Source organism: Molossus molossus, unplaced genomic scaffold (assembly GCF_014108415.1).
Source record: "Molossus molossus isolate mMolMol1 unplaced genomic scaffold, mMolMol1.p scaffold_m16_p_4, whole genome shotgun sequence".
NCBI lineage: Eukaryota > Metazoa > Chordata > Mammalia > Chiroptera > Molossidae > Molossus > Molossus molossus.
In genome coordinates, this window is record NW_023425377.1 from 123,478,087 (window position 1) to 123,500,645 (window position 22,559).

Below are 22,559 nucleotides of genomic sequence, written 5' to 3' on the forward strand. Positions count from 1 at the left end.
ATCAAGAATGCTTTTCACAACACATCAGCCTCCTCAGTGACATTTATGGAAATACTTATTCCTGCAGCACCCCAAGAGCTCCATGTCCACCAGCAACAGGTGAGGACATGGAGGACACCCCCCCCCAATAATAAACTGGGTAAATGTAAAGATCTAATTGGCTTCATGGAGTCATTCATGGATCAGATCCCATCTAGTCAATAGGTAGATGCTATGAGAAGTAGGAACTAGAAAGTTTTTATAGGCAGAAACTGGGCAGGACAAGAACTACATAAGCAAATGAAAAGAAAGTGTTGTTTCAGGAAAGGGCATATTTTGGGGGCAAGGATGGCAGGTATCTTATTGGGAAGATTACCTAACTAGTGATAAAGAAACTCCAGCTTGATTGGCTTAAGGTCAACTCCTGGGAGGGACTGAGACTACAGGTAAGTTTAAGTCTAGGTTTGTTTTCCTGGGGGCAAGAGACTCCACACTGGGCCTGGTGATTCTGGGGTGTTTGTTTTGTTGCATTTTTATAACAGGAATTCTCTTTTTTCTTTGGTATTTTTAAATTTCACGACATTGTGTCCAGACATAGGATTTCTTTCTTTTGGTCTGTCTGCTTTGGCATGCTGTAGACTCTTCCAGTGTGCGATTCTATCCCTGATTAGGTCTGAGAATTACTTCGTTGTTCCTTCAAGCTCTCCCTCCTCACAATTCTATTTGTATTTCTTTCTGAGACCACTTGTTAGGATGTTTTATGTGTGTTTTTCTCCCGCACATTACTTAATTCTTCTTTAAAATTTCTATTTATTTATCCTTTGCTTATTCCTTCAGGATGTTCCTGTCGGGAGGAAAAAATAATTTTTCTTCTACCCTTCTAAGTTCCCTGGCTGGTCTGTAATATAATGGACATGAGACAGATTAGCAGGAGAAAATAAATCACATTTATTAGGTGTGTGAATAGGGGTATTCCATGAGAATAGGAGACTCTAGAACAGATTTGGCAGGTAAGGATTTCATACCATCTTGAGTTAAGGACGAGGAGGGTTTGTAGTCTGGGGCTTCAAAGAGGAAGAATGCAATTCACATGGAGATGGAAAAGCAAATAAATGTTTGGTGAATAAATGTTTACTGGGCCATCTTTAACAATGAGACACAGAGAGAAGTTTGACAAAAAGGACCTTGCTGTGTTCCTTCCTGTCTATCGCGAATTAGTTCATATTAAACTATAATTATCTATAATAATATCTCACTTCCTAGAGCAGGTCTTCTAAATTATTTTAGGCAGTTAGGGGAAAGGCCAAACGCTTTTCTGAGTCTTTCTTTCCTGAAAAATAACCAGCTTAAAAGTAATCGATATCCCAAAAGGCATGTTTTGGGGTGGTATACTCTTCTTCCCCTTGTTCCTTCAACTAACCTTTCAATTCTGTGCTTCACAGATCATTTATTCATCCCACCTATTATATTTTTTATTCAATCTATTACACGCTTCATACATAATATTTCTGCTTGTTCTTCTTATGGTTTCTTATTCTTGTTGCATATTTTAAATAATTTTTAACCCTTCTAGTTATTATGTTAAATTATATTATTTTGTCTTTATTCTACTTTGCTTCCACTGGAATATGAATTTTGATTTATTTGTAGTTTTGAAATACTGTGTCTCTTTAAGTCTCTCTTTTATCTCTCTCTCCCTCTCCCTATGCATGTGAGATCATGTTCCCCTGGGGTCATTGGATAATCTGTGGAAATGCATAGGGAGAGAGGAGGTAGGTTTTGTAGTTCCTGCTGCTTTAGCATTTTGGTAGAAATTGTAACCGAGACCTCTCTTCTACTCGTTCTATTCTATTTCCCAGATATGATAAAGAACATATGCTCTGACCACAAAGCCATAAATTCAGAAGTTCATAATAAAAACATAAATAAAATTAACTTGTACTTGGAAAAAAATTTTTAATTGTCAAATAGCTGAAGAGTTAGAAAGAAATCAGCATGGAAAATTTAAAAGAGATATAAGTATACGCTAATAAAATACTACACATCAAAATGGATAGAGCTGTACAAACCCTTTAAGGGAATATTGTATTTTGAATGTATACATTAGAAAGTAAGAAGGCTGTAAATTCATCAACTAAATGTCTAACTTATGAATTTAGAAAATGAGTAACAAAATCTGCCTAAGTATAGTATAAAAAAAAAGAAAAATGTTTAAAATGGTATAAGCCATATACTAGCAAATATACAATAGAGTACCAAAGATACAGCAGAGTAGGGGGTGACATGAGAAAAGTGGCAGAATAAGGAGCCCAAGACCCTCTTACCTCCCACAGAGAAATCAATTCAACAACAATACATGGACCCCCACAAACAATTTACTCAACAAATAAAGGATATCAATTTTGAAAATTATTCAAAATGGACAAATCCTGGGAGAACTATAACTTACCAATTCAGAATCAAGAAGGAACTATATACCTGAACAGTCCTGGAACCACTAAAAGAAAGTAACTTCCCCCAAGTAAAACTTCAGGGCCAAATAGTTTCATTGGCTAGTTTATTAAACTTTCAAAGAACGGATGACCTCTGCCTTATGAAAATTGCAATTCCACACTCCTAGGACACAAGTGATTGGCCCACAGCCCCAGTAACAGTAAGCATGTGAAGTGTTTTCAATGATATTTAGCTGATCAATGACAACTCTCTTCAGTCAACTTGTGTCTGAAAACTAAACCAGTAAGTGCAGCCTCACACTTAGAACATCGGTCAATGAGCCACAGACTCACTACAAATCATGCTCCTAAAACTGACATTAACCTACTCCTAACAGTGTGATCAACAACAACAAAAAACACACTTAGGTAACTAATAGAAAACACACTTCAAATATTGATAGCAACCCACTCCTGCCTGTGTAACCAATATACACCAGCTCCAAAAATGACAATTCACTTCTGCCCCTATGACCAATGCAACACAAAACAAACTCTCCGCCAAAATCCTATCTGAGAACAGAGTCGTCTTCTCTCAACCAGACAATGCATAACTCCCATAGCCCTTCACTGCATGACCTTCAGACCAATAGGCATGTTAACCAGATACCTTGTAACCCATTTGTCTTTCAAATTTGCTGCCAAGTGAGCCTATTGAAAATGTGTACTGCCCTGGACGGTTTGGCTCAGTGGTTAGAGCGTCAGCCCACGAACCAAAGGGTCATGGGTTCAATTCCTAGTCAAGGGCACATATCTGGGTTGCAGGTTTGACCCCCAGCCCCAGTAGAGGTGGTGTGAGAGGCAACCAGTAGATGTGTCTCCCTCACATCGATGTTTCTCTCTCTCTCTTCCTCCTTCCTTTCCACTCTATCTAAAAATCAATGAAAAAATATCCTCAGGTGAAGATTAACAAATAAGCACACACAAAAAGGAGTACTCAATTGATTTTTAGCATTGTTGTTACTACTTGTTGTTTTATTTAAACACTAGAATTTATAACCAGTAGCTTTTTAAGGCAATTAGGCCTAAATTATAGTATATGACAACTAGGCCTTTTGGTTTGGAGGAGACGCATATGGTAAAGAAAATTAGATAGAGGCCTTTGTATATAGATTTTTTATCGCAATATTTGATCATTTTTCAGTTAATCTGTTTATTCTTTCCTTTCCCTTTGGCTTGATTATTTGTCCAGTCTAGTCTCATGTGTTTCTGTTTTGCCCTGAATTATCACGTGTTGAATATGCAAGAGAGACCTTCACAGGAAAGCTAGAACAAACGTGCTGGCATATCATTATTCTTTTAAAAAAACATTTCATTTTATTAAATGTTTTTATTGATTTCCTAGAGAGAGAGAGAAACATTGATGTGAGAGAGAAACATTGATCGGCTGCCTCCTGCACGCCCCCTGCTGGGGATCGAGCCCTCAACCCAGGCCTGTGCCCGGACCCGGAATCGAACCGGGACCTCTCAGTCCATGGGACAGCGCTCAGTCCACTGAGCTACACTGGCCGGGCAAAGATCATTAATCTTAACAGACTGTAATGACTAAAGTCTCTAAGCAACAGCTCCTCATAAAGCAGAACAACAAATCCATGGAGATCTTCTGGGTTTGGCCCCAAATTCTGAAAAGAGACAGGGGGACAACCCAGCTGTAAAATGCAGGAGATTAAGATGACACTAGATGGTTTCAAATGGGTGCTTGGCAGGCTCTTCCACAGGGCCACCCACCGCATTCAGGACACGCGTGCCTTCTCAGTACACAAAGCCAGCAAGGACCCTTTCCTGGGGCAAGGACAAGGCCAGCTCGCGCCTCATCTGTGACTCGGTTTCCTTGGCCAGGCAGGACCGCTTTCAGAGAGCCTTCCAATGCCTTTTTATGGCATTTTAATTGTATTTGTTTCCTCGTAGTCATTCATCATTATCTAATAACTGTTGTCCAGAATATTAAATTATTCTACATAACCTTTGTCAGAATAGATGATACAACAAATGACTCAAAGCCAAAAGCAGGATAAAATCATGCTGACTGGAACTCAATGGAAAGTCAGACATCTACAAATAAAGCTGCATTTTCAAAGGAGATAAAAAAAAAATTTTTTTTTAAAGTGGTGGAAAGCTGGACAGTCCCTGGTGGTTTTATGTGCAGCCTTGGTTCAGGAAAAAGAAAGGAAGAGGACTCCGAGAGTTTTCTAAGCTCCCACACTCCTGAGAGAGTGTTGATTCCTCTCCAGTCGTGTGTGATATGAAAAATATATCTGGTCTTTGCCCTACATTCTTGGCTTCAAACACTGAAATTTCCTGAGTGATGGAAGTGTCTTTCGTTAATCCTGACAAGTTGTTTTGACAATGAGTGTATGCTAGTGAGATGGCTCTTGGTGGGCCCACAGAAAGTTTCAACAGAGGAGCTGGCCAAACACATAGTAGAAGGTCGGAACGTTCAGTCCCCTCTCTGGGGAGAGAAGGGGAGCTAGAGATTGAATTTAATAATGTGGGCACTAATTTAATCAACCATATCTATGTAATGAGTCCTCAATCAAAACTCTTAAACAAGGAGGTTCAGGGAACTTCCAGGTTGGTAAACACATTGATGGTTTTAGTTTTTGTTTTTTTATTTTTATTTTTTCTTTATTGATTTTTAAAGAGAAGAAGAGAGAAAAAGATAGAAACATTGATGAAAGAGAACATCCATTGGCCACCTCCTGCGTGCCCCACACTGGGGATCAGGCCCGCAACGTGGACATGTGCTCTGATGGGGAATCGAACCAGTGACCTCTTGGTGCATGGGTCGATGCTCAACCACTGAGCCACACCAGCCAGGCAACACATTGATGTTTTGGGAGAGTGGTGTGCCTGGCTTCCGGGGCAAAGAGCATGAAGCTTCTTCCCCTAATCATCTAACCTTGTCCTGTGCCTCTTTTCCATTGGCTATTCCCTAATTGTGTCCTTGATAATAGAACTGTAACCTTAGCAATAGAACTTTCTTAAGTTCTGTGAGTCCTTGTAGAACTGTTGTCAGATCGGAAGGGGAGGTTGTGGGGACTCCTGAAATTTAGCAAATCAGACAGGAGCGCAGGTAGCCTAAGTACCTAGGACTTTTGTCTGGTATCTGAAGTGGGGGTGGTCTTGTGGGGTTAGCTCTTTAACCTCTGGGAACTCCAGGGAGTTAGTGTGAGGATTTAATTGTAGGTGATTCAGCTGGTGTCAGAATATTGGTATAAGAAGTGGTTTTAACCCTGTTTAATTAATCAGTGACAAGCTCTGTGTACATGCCTTTAAAGCCAACCAATTTCCAGTGTTCTCACTCCATTCTGTGGTCATAAGAATAATATTATTCCATCCTCTCCTCTGTAACCAATACAAGCCATGCATCTTAACATTGATATCAACCCACACCTACCCCGAATCCATCATGATCCCAAACAGATCCCCCCCAAAACCACGTCATCGGCCATTTGTTTTGTCCAAAGTGACTGTACCTGACCATGGCAGCTCTCTTTTGGTTGAATATGGCATAAATTAAGCTTTTTGATGAGAGATATTGAGTGGTTGTCTGACGTTTGACAGTTATGTAAACTCTCTCATAGCAGAAGAAGAAACACTCTTCAGCATATTCTAAGAGGTCAGTGTACTCTTTAAAAAAGTCAGGAAAAGATTATTCAAGAAAAAAATTTTGCCCACCTATTTACCTAATAACTATAGATGCAAAATTTCTAAACAAAATATTAGCAAATCCAATATAGCAACGTGGTAAAAAAAAAAAAAAAAAAAAAAATACATAACGGCTAAATTCAATATGTTCCAAGTACATAAAGATATCTCCATATTAATGTTAATAGATGATATCATATCAGTAGAGTAAAACCATTTGAAAATGTAAAAGCATGCTTAAAATTCTAAATAAATATTTGTAAATTAGGAGTAGTCTTCAACTTGATAAAAAGCATTTATAAAAAACCTATAGCAAATATGATCCCAAATGGGAAAATTTTAGAAGCATTCCATTTAAAATTAAGATGAATAATATATTCCTATCATCACTTCTATTTAATATTGCATTTGAACATAAACGCAAAAAATAAGAAGAGCATTACTATGTAAGGAATGAAAAAGAAAAAGAAAATTGTCATAATGAGCAGAAGCTCTAACCAGCCAGGGCCCAAGTATACTTTTTTTTTTTACATAGAAAACCCAAAGAAACTACAGATAAATTATTAGAAATAAGAAGAATTAGAAAGGTGAATGTATACAAGATCAATACATAAAAATCAGTTGCATTTGCACATACTGGTTATGAGCTGAGAGGTCATTAAATCGTTTTGTGATCTATCACTGTGACTTTTAGAATGTAGGTTAAAATGAGTGACATTGAACATTTTTTAAAAGACTCCCAATATTATATACTTATCTGTTTAAGTTAAGTGTTTTTTTAAATTACTTATTGCATATAAAACTTAAAACTAGGAAGAGGAATGATCACAACAGGTGATATCCATCAATAGGTAAATAATTGATAAAAAGTACTTTATCTCATTTAGACATGCATTTTAAATATTTTGCTTGTTTAATATACAGTCTTGTAAGATATTAATGTTATGTTTTGTTTTATCATATTTATAATAATGTCTAATAACTTCAACCACTTTAGCAGACACAAATGCCGTTCAGTCTTTTCTTTGCCCCGAGGGACTCCCCACTGGGGTTGTGTTCCAGTTACCCCTGCTATTGCCTGGAAAGAGCCCCAGGCAGAAAGCCAGGGTGAATTTGGAGGTCATTTCCTGTGTTTCATTTCTTTCAAGGATTACAGCCCTGAATTATTTGGGGTCCAATGCTTAAAAGCAATTGCTTCATATAGTATATTGTCCTGATTTATAGTTGTTTGCTCAAGGGGAAGCTGATACCTGTTACTCCCTTATGGCCGCAAATAGAAATTAACAGTAATGTTTTTGCATGTCACTCTTTGTAACTTTCTAAAAACCCCCGACATCCTTTGCAAATATCCAGTTCATGATGAACTGTTTTAGACACAAACTATAAAGTGTGTGAGAGTTTGAGTGAGTTGCAGAGATTAACATGGGGAATGATGGCATCTATTTGTACATTTTTGTTTGTGGTGTTCAGAGATAAAATCAGTAGGCTCCAGGATATGAGGTCCTGCAAATTGGAAGAGAAGTTTTGGAGTTCTCAACGTGGATGAAATCACTTAAATAGAGACAGTCTATTTAGGATAAAAGGAAACGCAAGTAACTCCAATACTGCATTATTATTTGAAGAGGAGACACCAGAGAAAAAGACAAAGAATAAGGAGAGAGAAAGGCAGGAGAAAAAATATGAAAATATAATTTATAAAAGCCAAGGAAAACAATTATTTAAGAAAGATGAGTGGTCCTCTGTCAAAAGTGCAGCGAGATCAAGACAGACTGGAAAGGGAGCCACTGGCTCAAACAGCAGCAGCAGTCCTGAGCGTCTTACCTTCGAGACGCTGCAGGTTCGGTTCCTGACCACCGTAATCAAGGAAGGATTGCAATAAGGCAGGTGGTAATCTTTTTGCTGGTGGAGGGTCTTGCCTTCAATTTCTGAAAAACACAACCCGTATAAAGTATAATAGAGCGAAGCACATTGAAATGAGGTCTGCCCGTATATTTAAATTGTCATGCCAAGGTTTCAGAGGGAGGGTGGGGATTCAACAAGAGAGAGAAACATCAGTTTGTTGTTCCACCTATTTGTGTATTCATTGGTGATTCTTCTATTTTTTTATCCTCACCTGAGGACATTTTTGCATTTATCTTCAGGTAGAGTGGGAGGGAGAGAGGGGGGAAGAGAGAGAGAAACATCGACGTGAGAGAGACACATCGACTGGTTGCCACCCATATGACCCCAACCAGGGCCAGGGACAAAGTGCAATGAGGTAACGTGACCTTAGCGGGATGGTTGGTTGATTCTTGTATGTGCCCTGACCGGGGATTAAACCCACAACCTTGGTGTATTGGGACGATGCTCTAACCAGCCAGGGCCCAAGTATATATTCTTTTAACAAAGAGGGAACTGACTAATTTTTGGAATTGAGAAAGATGTGGCACCTCTGGCCATGCCTTCTATGTTCTTAACCTGCTCCCAGTGCCGGTGGTTCTAACGGCTCAGAGCTTCCCTTCCCGGCTGCTTTGCGAAGTGAGATGCTGCCTCAGTCATTGACCTTGAGGCTTGACTTCACCGCACTGGGTTTGGTTTTTGTTTTTGTTTTTTTAACCTCACTAGAGGACATTTTTCCATTTTTTGTTCAGATAGAATAGGAGGGAGAGAGAGAGAGAGAAACATCGACATGAAAAGGACACATCGAGTGGCTGCCACCCACATGACCCAACCAGGGCCGGGGACAAAGTACAACCAAGGTACACGCCCTTAGCGGGAACCGAACCCGGGTCTCTCTGGACCGCAGGCTGATGCTCTCACTGCTGAGCCAAACCAGTCAGGGCTGTTTTTGTTTCTTGCCAACCTTATATTCAGAGAAATTCACAAGAGTAAGTTTGGATCAAAGGCGTTGTGCAAATAAGGAGAGAGTGTCCACCGGCAGTGGGGCCCTGGCTGGTTTGGCTCAGCGGTTAGATCGTCGGCCGCAGACCCGAGAGTCCCAGGCTCAGTTCCCGCTAAGGGCACATACCTCGATTGCAGTTTGTCCCCTGCCCCAGTTGGGGTCGTGTGGGTGGCAGCCACTCGCAGACCCGAGAGTCCCAGGCTCGGTTCCCGCTAAGGGCACGTACCTCGGTTGCAGTTTGTCCCCTGCCCCGGTTGGAGTCGTGTGGGTGGCAGCCACTCGATGTGTCCCTCTCACATCAATGTTTCTCTCTCTCTCTTCCTCCCTCCCTCCCTCCAGCTCTAACTGAAGATAAATGCAAAAATGTCCTCGGGTGAGGATTAAAAACAAACACAAAAAACTACCGCAGTTCTCCGGTGAAGCCCTGCTTCTCCTTCTCCCACACCTGTGAGCAGGCTCAGCTTCTGGGGGCCCCAGCTCCCCCGCGGTGCTGTCAGAGGAGGAGCTCACGTGTGGCTCACTCATTGCCCCTCACGCAGGAGAACCAACATCAGAGACAGAAACAGCGTGCTGGTATGTTTCAATGTAGTTTACAGCAAATATGTGACTTTTATGTTTGCACCAGAGAGAAATATTCATACACTCTTTTTTTTTTTTATGTAAAAAGAGCATAGATTTGTACTTTAGACAACAAACGTTCAAGTGGATCCCGTTCTATGGCCACCCTCTGCCGGAGGAAGCCGGATGGTTTGCTAGGAACTGAGGAAGCTGAGGCACAGCGCTGAGGTTGACGAGAGCAGGGTGCGCGTCCAAGGCGATCTTCCTGCATTGATAGCGATACGACTAGAATAACAGTGCGGAATGGTGGGCACTGCTGGTCATGAAGTTAGAGTGATACCACTTTACTGTCTGTCCCCACCCCCCCTCCCCGAGTTCTCAGCAGGCTGCATTTAGGAAGAGAGAAAGCAGAGAGTTGGACTCATAAAAACTAGTATTTACCCCGGTAATGTGAATAAAAGAATGTACTGCCAAGGTGGTTCAGGGTATTAACTAGACATTGACACAGACAAGAGAGGGGATCTGCCCTTCAGGAAAAGAATCAGATGGCAGACAGACAAGATCAGGACAAAAGAAAAGAATATCCGAGAGACTGTGTGTAGAGAGCGGATTTCATGAACTGTGAAGGGTCTGAGATGTTGCCCTGTGAGCAAGATAATCAGTCAGCTCGCCACACGTTCGTGGATGTGGGTGGGAGACACAGACTCAGTTCAGAGATGAGCGATGGTTGATTACTCACGGGAATAAAACTAGCCAGATATGACAAACGTGCGCACTGCTTCTCCAGGCCCCACGCTCCACAGGGCAACACAAAGGGCCAGGTGACACGTGCACATGCAGTAGTTTGATGACAGGAGAGGGAACTTGAGTTTAGGGACCCCGCATGTTTTATAACGGTCAGTGAGCAGGCCCGCCCTTTGCTCTGGTAGAAGGTACTATTTCTGTTACACTGGGTGGTGTGCTTGACTGCCCGTGCTCTGGAGGGAGACACCATCTACCTTGGAAGGCTGTGAGCCCCCTTGTTCTGGGGGGACGCTGCCATTCTTTGAATCAATTTTCTCTCCACCCATCCTTTTAGAGACAGTTCGAAACAAAGAGCAGGAAGTATGTCACTTTCAAGATGAGCAGACACATGAGACAACAGTGGAGATCTGGCTTCTGACAGTGGTCATCTGATGTGTGGCTTTTGTGAGAGATAATTTCAGGTGATGACAATTTCCTGGCTTTTGTTTTGAAAGTTCATGGCTGAGACAATAAATGAACCACAAGTTGGATGTGTTGCTCCTTCTAATTGAAATTTCTTAGGACGATCACAAAGTATTGAGTTGGAAGGAAAATAGGAGGTAAAGTCTTCAATCGTATGTGTAATAACATAGTGTACATAATGTATCCATATGTATCGGATGTCTGGGCCGTACACAGCAGGACCTAGACAGAGTGGCATGCCTTAGAGCTAGATGTTACAGCCCCAGACCAACAGGGATTGGAGACGTGAATATCATGGAGAAGTGAAGAAAACAGTTTTCACATGAAGCAGGTTGAAAGATACAGGCGAAGAAAATATCTTTCTGGAATGTGACCACTGTCCTAATTCTCAAGCTTTAGTGGGTGTTTCTAATAAAACCCATCGAAGATAGTCATTTGGGGAACCTGATACCCCATAGCACGTTGTCATGCGTCTAAGACTGAAACAGGCTTTGCTGAAGTGCCCAAGCAACAGTGACTAGGAGACATTCCCAAACACCCAAGTCTCAAGTGCTTCTAGAAGGTTTCCATATTGTAACCTTTCTCTGTTTACTGTTCCAAATAAGAATAATTTATTTGTGTATGGTCCTCGTAGAAACAGTAGAGTTGGATCTACGTAAGGGAGCAATATATTTTATTAGTTAAGAACCCAGGCAGGCTGTAGAGTAAGGCGGAACGGACTCTGCATCCCAGGCTTCCCACTTAATCCTTGTCTAAATGGGAGGAAATCAATTAAAGGTTGTGTATTTGGTGTTTTAGTCCATAAAAAGAGTTGATGAGAGGAATAGTAGGAAGATACTGGTGATAATGAGTGTTTTAGAATTAAATGAGATAAAATATAAAAATCCCAACAACTAGAAAATAGTTTATAAATGGTCATTATTATCACTATTACCATTTTATTACTATGCTAACATAACATTTATCTTGTCAACAGACGGACATGCCCTCACCACTCAAATGAAAGGAATAGGTATTTGTCTCTGAGTGATCTTAAATCATACCTGAAATTAGAGCGACCCCTCCCGAACCGCTCACTTGGAATACCACATTAGCATTCCCGTCTTAGTTTAGATCAGCTCAGATCAACTCAGCAGATTAACTGGTTTTGAAGAGCCCATTTCTATTCTGGGCTCTGGAATAAACATACGAAGACGTTGTTGTACCGCCTCATGAAGAATGCAAAATTTATCACATGCTATTGCACAGATGTTACTGCTCAGAACATCTTTAGTTGATTCATAGTAACTGCTTGAAAGGACTCTGAGACCACATGTAGCTTCAACAGGAAAAATTACCATGTTTATTTTGAGAGTTTGCTAAAGATAGAGGAAGATTGAATGCATCCTAAGCCAAATAAGAGCAGAATGAGGAACATTTAATGTTGCCTGGCGAGAACAGCTTTATTGCTGGACTGAGAATTTGACATTTGAGTTGAGCCTAAAAAAAACGATGAGTAGGATTAGAGAGGAGGAATTAGGAGAGAGACAATAATAAACAAAGACATCATGAAATATAAAGAAGAGCAGGTGCTTGGGGAATAACGTCTTGAAAACACAGTACTTGTAGCAGTAAGAGTTGCGAATGTAGGGTAAATGGACTTGAATGACATGCCAAGGATTTGGACTTTATCAAGAGGTAATGGGAGATGCCTATAGAATTTAAATAAATAAATGCATGGACTGATGGGTATGTAAGATTACTAACAACAGGGTATCTGATACATTTAGAGGAACAAATGCTGAAAACGAGATTTTATACTAAAATATTCAAGTGAGAGGATGGATATGGTCAATGAGTGGAATAGCAGTAAGAGTGCAGCCTTGAGAGAGACTGGCAGACTGTTGTGACCAATCAGATGGAGGAACTACAAGGGGAAAGGTAGATAAAGACACTTTACGAGTATTTAATGAAACCAAATAAGCAGATAACAGGGGCATTAAGTACATTGGGTTTGACCATGTTGAATTTTTAATCCCCTGCTGCAACTATATGGACCACGTTCTAGGTCAGGTGTTCTAGGTCAGGTGTTGGCAAACCATTTGTTAAAGGATCACATAGTAAATGTTTTAGGCTTGATGGGCCACACATTCTCTGTCACAACCACTCACCTCTGCCACTGCAGTGAGAAAGTAACCATCACAGTGAATGACAGCAGCTGTATCCTAATAAAACTTTATTGGGATAAAGTTTTTTATCCTAAAAACAAGCCAGGGACCTGTACTTCAGGTGATTCTTGAAGATGGGGATGTGGAAAAGCTCACTCAGGAAAAAAAGTTAAGAAAGGAAACCTGAGTGAGTGTGTGTGTGTGTGTGTGTGTGTGTGTTTATAGAAAGCCGAGAAAGGGGACATAATCAAAGAGATGGGAAGAGTGTAGTCAGACATGTGGGTCAGTAACCAGCAAAATGCTGGGTCGTTGTAAAATTACTTAGGAACTATGATGCTTTTGATTTGAAATGACGCTCTCTTCACTTCTCAGTTTTCATGGTGGAAGAGGACTCAGAGAATTTGTTCGGAGCTGGAAGTAAATGAAAGAATGATTCCTTCACTAGAAGCAATGTGGTATGAAAATACTTTGTAGCCCTGGCCGGTTTGGCTCAGCGGTTAGAGCAGCGGCCCATGGCCCAGAGAGGCCCGGGTTCGGTTCCCACTAAGGGCACGTACCTCGGTTGCAGTTTGTCCCTGGCCTCGGTTGGGGTCGGGTGGGTGGCAGCCAGTTGATGTGTCTCTCCCACATCAATGTTTCTCTCTCTCTCCCTCCCACTCTGTCTGAAGATAAATGCAAAAAAACAAATGTCCTCAGATGAGGATAAAAAAAAATACTTTGTATGTATTAAGCCTAACTGAACAAAGAAAGAAGAATTTATAAATCAATAATCGAGAGCTGGTTAAAATTACATGTATTTCCTTCCTGAAGAATGTATGGTTTCTCTTTAAGATCCGTATCATGTACCTAAAGGAAGACATAATCCTACATCCTATTTGTGGTAATGCTTTCATGGGAACCAAAGGAAACAAATAATGAGGAAATAATTCTGATTGCTTCATATTCCAAACCTTGTAAAAAATGGACATTATTCACTAAGGTTTACTTAGCCACAACTCCCATTGGCGTTGACGGGACCTCTGCCATGGCTGACGACCACAAATAAGGCCCAAGCTTCTGGTAACGGAATGACTGCCCTGTTCCTGTGGAGAAACTGCTAAACCACAGAGCGAAAGAAAACAGTTCCATGTCGCTGGAGAAGTCTCCAAGTTGACTCCCATTAAAATGTAACCTTATAGTAGGATGTGGATGATTAGAAAGTACTTAGGATGAAGGACACATGTTACTTTCCCAAAAGAGAGATTGTGTTCAAGTGAAGGAGGCTTGTGGACGGAACACCTAAGGATGTGGGCTCTTTCCCGCTCCGACACCGACTCGACTTGCCTTCTCTGGAGAGTGGGAAGCGGGTCCTCCCCTCCCCTCACCCCCTGTGCCACCTCTGGGCCCTGGTTCTCCCCCTGGGCTACTGCTCCTCCCCTTCCTGCGGTCGCTGCGTCCTGTATCTCTCCCCTGCGGTCACCCTAGTCCTGCTGTCCTGCTGGGGTCCCTCCACCCCTCCCCCACACTGTCCGCGGCACGAACACCTCTCAGCCTGTCCCCCCGTTTCCATGAAGTCACCTTCTCGTTTTCGGCTTTTAGTTCCTCAGTGACCAAAATCTGCTGTCCATTCCTCCTCGTGAACTGTCATTTCCGTGGGAATACTGACAAGTCCACAGAGAGTATGTGTTGGGAAAAATCAGCCCTTCTGAATTCCAAAAGCAGAGAAATAAGTGTCTCCACCAGTTTGGGCTTCCGTCCAGTGGGAAAATGAATATCCTAAAGCAATTTGTTAGATTGTTTCGTTCTTTTATTTTAATGTCAAAGAAAAAGAGTTTCATCTAGGTTTGATTACCCAAAGCCTTTCTTTGTTTTTCCACATAATTAAAACCATAGAGTTTTGCTGTGTTTTTAACTGGAATGGACTTTTGGTAATTATCTAGACTGTGGTTTGAAGACAGTTACTGTTTTCACAATAGATTACTTATTAAAGATACATCTTATACAAAAAAAAAAATTTTTTTCAGGAAGTTATGCCATGAGTGCGTGTGGGAGTCTCTGAGTCCTATTGACCTATCATTATGCAGGTCCTGGGAGGTTACTGGGGATTGTAAGGATTCCACCAGAATATTCCAACTTTCTCAATTCACGACGGAGTGGACAAGCGCCGAGGGTGTACGTTGTTCAGAGCCATAGTTAAAGGAGCTGGAAGTCAGTGTCCTGACCTGACTTTGGGCTTCTTCTACGCTGGTTCATAACCGCTCTGCTGTACTGCCTGCCGGGGAACACCCTGCAAGTTGAGTGAGCCCGCGGTGTGTCCTCGCACACGTCATGGAGGTAACGCCCCTGCCTCCGTGAGTTGTGTGATGTTGATACGAAAGGCCTCAGACTCGCCCTCATCACCAGGCCAGGAAAACAGATCCACGACCTTTCTCAGTCTCATCTACTGTTCTAGCCAATCCAGTGATTGAATGGGAAGTTACTAGCCCTCATTAAAAAAAAAAAAAAAAGAATAAATATTCTACCTATAAAATATATCACTAATATATTGAATTCATAATATAGGCTTCTTTGAAAATGATTTACATGGATGAGAAAAAAAATATTTGGGTAGGAATAGTCTCCCGTCGGGTCCACCCTTAACTTTGCAGGGCACCAGCCCATGGCAAACCACTATGGAAATTGATATATTGTATCTGTAAATACCTCAGTGTTGTAAGGCAAGCTGGGCCCATAGTCGAGCCCCAGGTTCTGTCTTCCCGCCCACCGTCCCCTGCCCCCTAAGTGTTGCTCTTACGTTCCCGAGGCTACGGGGGTCCTCGGTTCTGCCCTGGACGACCTTCATTCTGTGGTCGCATCTTCTGGGGGCCACGGTAGTGTGGGAACCCCAGACAAGCCTGGACCTGGTTAGGCTCCCCAGTGATCCGGGGTACACACTTCTTTCCTCAACCCCTCGCTTCCCTGGCTCAGCACCTCCAGGCTAAGCATCCCCCTCGACTGTTTCTTGTCCCGCAGTTCTTGACTTTGACATTTTCCCTAAGCAGACTCTGTCAGAAGAGTCAACCTGACACCTTGGGGAGCCACTCCTGGACAAGAAAATGCTGGAGGTTTGTATGGTTTAACTGATCAGATATCAGCTAAATCACACATCTCGATACGTGGGAGGAGTCTGTGTGATGCAGAGGAGGCATTCTTTCACCCCTCTGGTTAAGAGCAAACAGCCCGCCGGTGGCTCACTGGTGGAGCGTGGATCCACGCACCAGGAGGTCACCCGATCGATTCCCAATCAGGACACATGCCCAGGTTGTGGGCTTGATCCCCGGTGGGGGGCGTGCAAGAGGCAGCCAATCGATGTCCTCTCTCATCGATGTTTCTGTCTCTCTCTCCCTCTCCCTTCCTCTCTCTCTAAAATCGATAAAGGGGAAAAAAATTTAAAAAAGAAAAAGAATGAACAAACATATACATATCTCATTGAATGGAAACCTACTAATTACGTGATTTCTCAGCCAGAATATTGGGGATTTCTCAGCTTCGGGCTACAAAGCACTCCAGAGGCAATTTTGTTAAATGTTCCTCCATAACTGAGGTGAGAATCGTTTCTAGAAATTTGAGTTTAGGAAACAAATGATATTTATTATTATTATTTTTTTTTTACTAAATGAGATGGGATACCTCCATTCCAAAGGAGAATGACTAAAATGTACATTTCCTACAAATCTTCCCCCCAGAAATCACTCGTGAGCAGAGGAAGCGTGCCCTGCCCCATCAGCTGGACCGGGGGCCTCCGCGCGCATTCACCCACGCGGAGGCGCACTGAGGCGCTGCGGCGGGAGCGTAAGAACTGTTCTGTTTCCCTAACGTTTCCGCTCCTGCTGTTATTTTCCACTGACAGGTAGGGGCGAGGCTTTGACACCCCTGCTGTAACACAGGGTGTTAATCTCAGTCACCCTGCCAGCTCTCTGTCGGGGTGTTAACGGCCACCTTTCAGCCACTCCGAGGCTCTTGCCAATGAAAATAATTCCGGCATCCAGCCAACCAGAAGTTGTTCAGCTGCTTTTTCTTCCTTCTTCTTTTTTTTTTTTTTTTTTCTCAAAGTAATGAATAAATTAAAAATGAAACAAGTACCAGCCTCTCTCTCTAGGTCCCGCGTCCCTGTTTGCAGTCGACGCTCTGGGAACAAAATACTGCCCTTGGTCTGAATATTTGCATTACACTTGAACTATCCTAAGTATTTCTTAGTTATCACAGAAACATTCCCCAAAAAGGGCCTATCTCACCCAGACTCGCATAATACAATGACTCAGACTGGAAGGCGGTGACTGGTGTACAGTCAGGAGTCACGGAGGAGCCAGTGCATCTGAAAGTGACCCCGGATGCACCCAGGTACGTTCATTACGCAGTAGAAGCCTCTGGAATCTATTTCACATGGAACCTGGAACTAGAACAAAGTAAAGGAAATGATAATAACCTGAATGTTTATGTCCTGGTTTTGACCCTTTATTAATGGCCTACAACTTTTGTCTTTTTCACTAATCAGCAACCAAATGAAGGATGAGGAGGGAGAGTTGGTGGCATAGGGAAAACTGTCCCATCAGCTGATAGCTCTTTTCTCTGGTGTTCATTTCACTCTTGATTTTTCATTCCTCCTTTACTTGCTAAAGACACGCATTTGGGTTTTAGGACTTCTGCTCTGTGTTTATTGCTGTCTTCCAGTTCTTCTAAGCTATGTACAACCACTCTATTTAGATGTTCAAAATTATTCTGCGTGTGTGTGTGTGTGTGTGTGTGTGTGTAACATCACTGGCAAGGCAGTGGCTCCATGATAGGTAGTTTCTTGTTGAAGTATCAGGATATTAAGCATTACAAATACACTGTTCCCAATGGAATGCCTGTTCATAAATCTACGACAATCACAACCACAAAGGTCAGTATGAAAACCTAACACATGTGAGCTGAACTTCTCACTTTTTATTTCACCTTTGCCGATGTGCCTTTTCTCTCTCTCGTGTGTTAAGTTTTGGAAGTGACCTATATGCAATAGTACTATGGGGAGCATTGATTGAAATGAAGAGATTCTGCAGTAACTTGACTAATTTATTTGATGTTAAGGATACATCTGTCATCCTTTTCTTTGCAATCATAACACTTATTTGGGGTTTTATTTCTCCTAATGGCAGCTTGCACATGGAAAATGTATTTCCAAGAAATAAAGTCCAAAGAAATTTACAATATCCCCTTTTCATTGAAAACTAAGAGAAGTGTATCAGCAAATCTTTCACTGGGTTTGGCTATAAAACAGAGAAAACAATGAAGTACCAAGTTTAGAAGCAATTTTATAAGTACATGGCTCACATACTTTTCGGAGAGAAATTCCATTTCCAAAATGCTGATTAAAACAAACTCAAACTAAAATGGAAAGCCAAGAATCCCAAGTTCAGTAAAAAAAAAAAAAAAAAGAAAGAAAAAAAAGAATGGCAATGTAATCAACCTCATATTATGTATTATGCTTTTTGCCCAGAGACAGAAGGTAGGAGTAGAAGGAGATCACTGAGTCAAAAACTTAATTCTGAAATAGTTCAGCTGAACATCTCACTGTAAGCCATGATAGTTATCTCAAATAAAACGCATTGAAATCAAAATCTGTTCTAAATCTCAGCTGTTTCACGTGGTAGAATTTTAGTGAAATCATGGTGTATACAAATAACCTGGTTTTTATGGCATTTTTAACAGATTATTCTTTTGTAGCAAAACAAAAAACACAAATGTCGTTTCCTTTAATTCCTTAATTTCATCTGTGAAATTGGATTGAATTAGATGAGGATTCTCCCACTTCTTCCAGAGGAGAATCTGGTTTTAACTTCTTAAAATGTTTAGTTATTGTGTGAGAGAAGAGGAAGTGTTTGGGAGCACTGAGATGACCCAGAATTTAATTGGGTGCAAAGTGATGACTGTCTCTGTGGCTCACGGAGGGGTCGGGAGGGGTCAAGGTGTAGGGTTAGGTGCAGCAGAAGCAAGGGCTGCAGACCACTGGGGTTAGGATGTCACTGGGGTTAGGATGTCACTGGGGTTAGTATGTGACACTGTTTTGACCCAGCAATCAGCTCCGTGAGACTAAAAGTACTGTAAATACTGTCGAACTTGACCTGTGACTTGGGAACATTCTATTAACTGATCTCTCAGGTCCCGTCACATTATACAATCTGTCTCACACTGTGATTTGTTTTACTCATCCAAGGCATTTTATAACCCTACCATTTATTTTTTCTAATGATAGGTACATACTGTTTTTTTCTTTTCTTTTTTTTTTTTTTTTAATCCTCACCCGAGGATATTTTTCCATTTTTTGTACAGATAGAGTGGGAGGGAGAGAGAGAGAGAGAAACATCGACGTGAAGGGACACATCGAGTGGCTGCCACCCGCACGACCACCAGGGCCGGGGACAAACTGCAACCGAAGTACGTGCCCTTAGCGGGAACCGAACCCGGGTCTCTCCGGACCGCAGGCCGACGCTCTAACCGCTGAGCCAAACTGGCCAGGGCCATACTGTTTTTTTCTAAAGCTACGTAGAAAAGTTTAGCTTATTTTCCTCTTTTTATCTCATTTTTAAATTGCATTACTGGATATTTTTATGTACATTTCTATTCACTACTCCAAGTGAATAATCAATAATCTGATTCCAGTCGTATCAAAGCAGAATGCATTTAATTAAAACATTAAGTGCCTTCATCTTCTTCCTCTTTCTCACTATTCCCTAACTTTCTCGTCCTCAAAATATAGGAGACTCGACTTCCGTGGCCACTCCCTTTGCCCTTGCGCCTGGATGTCCAGCTCTCTGAGTGTCTCGTCCTCCCAATTCTAGATGACATGGCATAACATTAGAAGGTTTGTGTATGCATGCGTGTGTTTTGAGGGTTTGAGGTTTTTTGTTCCTTTGTTTGCTAGTTAATACATGTGAAGGAACAAAAAGAGAATGTTCTAATTAATAATAAAAGGCACCCTGTAGCTCTGTTCTGTAGCTATATAGTGACATGTAAAGAGACAATGACATCATGACGAATCCATCACTGGCGTCGTCTGCAGACGGCAGCAGTGAAAACTAACCGGAGGTTGGCCTTCCAGAGAGGGACCCCATGGGAAGGACAGGGGCGAGCTCACGGACTCGAGGGAAGGCTGCAAGGAACAGCGTCTGAACCATTCAGAACCAGGCTTGGTGTTAGCTCGACCATCTTCCGCAGGACGGATGGCGCCCACGCCGTCCCTTCAGCCTGGCTTCCAGGCCGCGCGTCCCAGCCCGTCGAGGGTCCGAGGGTCCGAGGGTCCGGAGCGCAGGCTGCCCGGGAAGAGGAGGCGGGGCCTGGACTCCGCGAGCCACCGAGTCGGCTTCAGCTGGGAGAGGCGCGTCTGCAGATTGCACCGTGGTCTGGGGTGGCCAAGAGATTAAATCCTCCCCAGGAATATTGAGAAGTGAAGAACCATGGTTCCTCACCAGGGGCAAGGAAACGCACATAAAACTGTGATGGTTAATGACAAGAGGAGCAGGGGAAAGAACTTACTTTTATAGACACTCTAAAACCAACCCGATGAAGTCTTATGCTGACAAACCCTAGTAACGGCAAAACATTAATGACTTAGAAGTGATAGGTCTCAGTCACCGGGGACTGGCGGAAAGAAACAGGTGTGAAGACATTTACTTCGTCTGATGACAGTTTGCTGCTAATGAAATCCTTCACTGAGGATTCGGCCACCGCCGGCCATGCTCAGCCCGCTTGGATGTTTCTCACACCGAGTCTAAAGGAGTGCCCTTGCTTTCTTTCTATCATTAAATAAACTCCGCTTAATTAGCAGTTACGTCTCCAGTTTGCCAAACATAGCTTGGCATTCAGTCTAACTAAACATGGGATAAGCTAAGAACGGACCTTAAGAAAATTACTTTATGGTCTTTTATTAAATGTGCCAGGTGGAAATGCAACATGGCACACAGCAAAACAAACTCTCTACAAAGATACAAAAAATAATTTTTGAAACACAGGAGCCCTCGGGAGAGCAATGACAAGAGAAACTGAGAAATTTTATGTACATGAAGATTTAAAAAATAGAGTAGATAATTTACCCCCCGCAAACAAAATTTAAAAATTGAGATAAGTAGTAGTAAATCCAACTGGCTTTTAGTTATATTCCACAGAGCACTCCCAGAAGTATCACAGACAACACAACGTGCTTCCCTTACCCAGTCGATCCAACTGAAAAAAAAAAAAGACAAAAAACGATTCAACGTCCCAACTGTCAGAATCTAGGTTACACAACTTATCACCAGGCGGTAAAACTGACCCATGAAGCCACTCTCTGCAATGTGACAGAATAAAAAACACAAACTTTCGAGAGCAGGCGAACAAGAGGATTCGTGTGGTGAGGATTCTCGAGAAATGAAACATGACCCCTGTTCTCAGTTCAAAATTTACTCCTGGAAACAATGAGTTTGGAGGAAACAATGAGTTTGGAGGAAACAATGAACTACAGGAGATAGACCCCAGGAAGTGTTGTGGTTGTGCAAGAAAGCAGGAAACAGAGTTGACGCTTGAGGGTGAGATGGGGTTTGGGGAGCTGGGGGTCCACTGTGAACATTCCAGGCCAGGCACAGGTCGTCACGAGTGTGGAACCAAGGGGGGCACCTGTTGTCGTTGGGAACAGGAGTCTGGAGAAGCTGAGGGTCCCATGCTGGGGAGAGGAACACGTTGGCTCTGATGAACATACAGAGTATTCACCTGGCCAGACCAAGAGGTCTCGGACGATGAGAAATGTGGACTCACTGGGGGCATCACATAAGGGGAGGCCTTGAAAAGCACCAAAGGTCTGTAGAAACATTCGGACTTGAAGCTGTGAGATGCAGCAGAACGACAAGCCTGCGATATAAACAGAGGAAAGTCTGGAGGGGATTTGCAGGAAGGATACGTCTACCTCTATGTTTCTTTGACATGATAGGTACCAACAGATTTAAAATAGAAGTCGAAATCAACTAAGTCACAGAGACCAGAAAATGTACTGCCAAAGAAGTGAAAAACCCACAGTTACATCAATGATATGACTCAGACAAACAAACCAAAAAATGATGCTTTAAAAATTAAAGGGCAGTGTTTAATCAAGCCATTGAGTGGAAATGTCAGCCCTAGCGACTCCTGCTGCTCAGCAACCAGTGTCCGGGCCTTGAACCTGCCATCTAGGCTGCCTGGGCTGAAGCCAGTTGCTCCGCACAGAGCAGGGAGTGTTGGGACCCTCAGCCTGGCGTCTGGTGAAACATCAAGGCAGCCAAGTGCCTTTCACTTCTCGCTTCTCAAACCCTACTGAGTGAGCAGAGAGGGAGACAGTGGGGGAAAGGGAAGAGGAACAGGAGGGGGCAGGGAGAATGAGCGGGAGAGAAGAGAAGAAAGAATGAAAAAGAGTAAAAGAGACAGACAGAAGGAAACAGGAGAGGGGGACACATAGACTAGCAATTTCAACTCTCCTACTGTTTTTTGAAAGATGGAAACCACATGGATGGGTAATTATCTTATCAGAGGAGACATTACAAGCTAAGTGCCTGCAGAGAGGAATATCAAAAGGAAAGGAGATAATTTTCTCCTAAAGAGCTCTGGGCTTGGAGATAATAAATTGCCCCCCCCCCCAAAACACACAAG